Consider the following 1215-nt stretch of genomic DNA (forward strand, 5'->3'; position numbering starts at 1 on the left):
ATGCCTCCAGTGATGATGTAGATGGTGTGGAATTAAACACAGAAATTCCACCCCCATTTTTCTCTATATCAGGTCACCTGTGCTCAAAATTGCATGTCTCAGGTGCAGTGTAAAGCATCTAGATTTTATGTAAACCATCCTATTGTATTTCCATCTTTTTGGCGTCCTTTTGGAGTGGAGAAGGAGTTATTATTCTTTCCCTGAAGTGATACAAGAAAATATTGAATGATCTTTGGTTTCCTATCTCTTTCACATTTTTCTTTTATTAAGGGAGGATCTTGCTGTGATCTTTGAATCTTCAGGGTCTCAGCCTGTGAAGGAATGCCATTTAATAGTTCAGATCATAAGGGCCATCAGGTTCAAAGCCCATGTAAGGACTGAAGTTTCTTTGTCTGTCTGGAAAAAGAACAAGGCCTGGAGTTCATTTGCTAAGGTGAGAATATCTCTGTTGAGTGATTGAAGTTCTCATGGATGGCATTAGCAGTTGCTAGTGCTGTGACTTTATGGGGGCACTTGTTCATTTTCTTCACCTGCAAGATCTGGCCTTTTATTGGAAATATCCTCATTTTGCTGTGGATTGAGGTAATTTTCAAGAAAGGAGTCCATTGTTTTTCCTCTGTGTCACACCATGAGTTTTCTGTAGGCTCTTGGCAACAGCTCTGTCAGCTTTGAGGTACTGGGGCCTTGAAGGGATAAAATGAGGGGTATGGCACAAGCAGAATTTTCTGCTTGATTTTGCAGATCCTGCCAGGAGTTCAGAATAATGAACATTTGACAGTTGTTTTCCACAGTAGTAAATGCACAGGCAAATAAAGACCTTGGAGACCAGGAGATCTTTTCTTCAATTGGTTTGGTTGTGGTTTTCTCTTAAAATTTTGAAACATTAGAAGAATTCCTAGTTTTTAAAGGGCAGGCCTCAAATTCTGTGGTTGGAATCTGCTTTTCAGGCTATATTTCATAGTCCCTGATAGAAGTACAATTGCTTTGTGTGAAACATACACAATGACTGATCTTTATCCCTGTGTTCCCTTTACTTCTTCAACCTCCATCTGCTGGCAGATGTGCTTTTCAAGCAGGGGTGATTGGCTAATAAAGCAACAAGAGAGAAAACATGAAAATGTGCAGCAGCTGCCATCTGTGTATATAGCTCTATTTTTATAAGAACATAGGTTTACTTTTATTTTTATGTACTATTTTTTTCATATGTATAAAGTT

This window comes from Geospiza fortis, unplaced genomic scaffold (genome assembly GCF_000277835.1).
Source record: "Geospiza fortis unplaced genomic scaffold, GeoFor_1.0 scaffold203, whole genome shotgun sequence".
NCBI lineage: Eukaryota > Metazoa > Chordata > Aves > Passeriformes > Thraupidae > Geospiza > Geospiza fortis.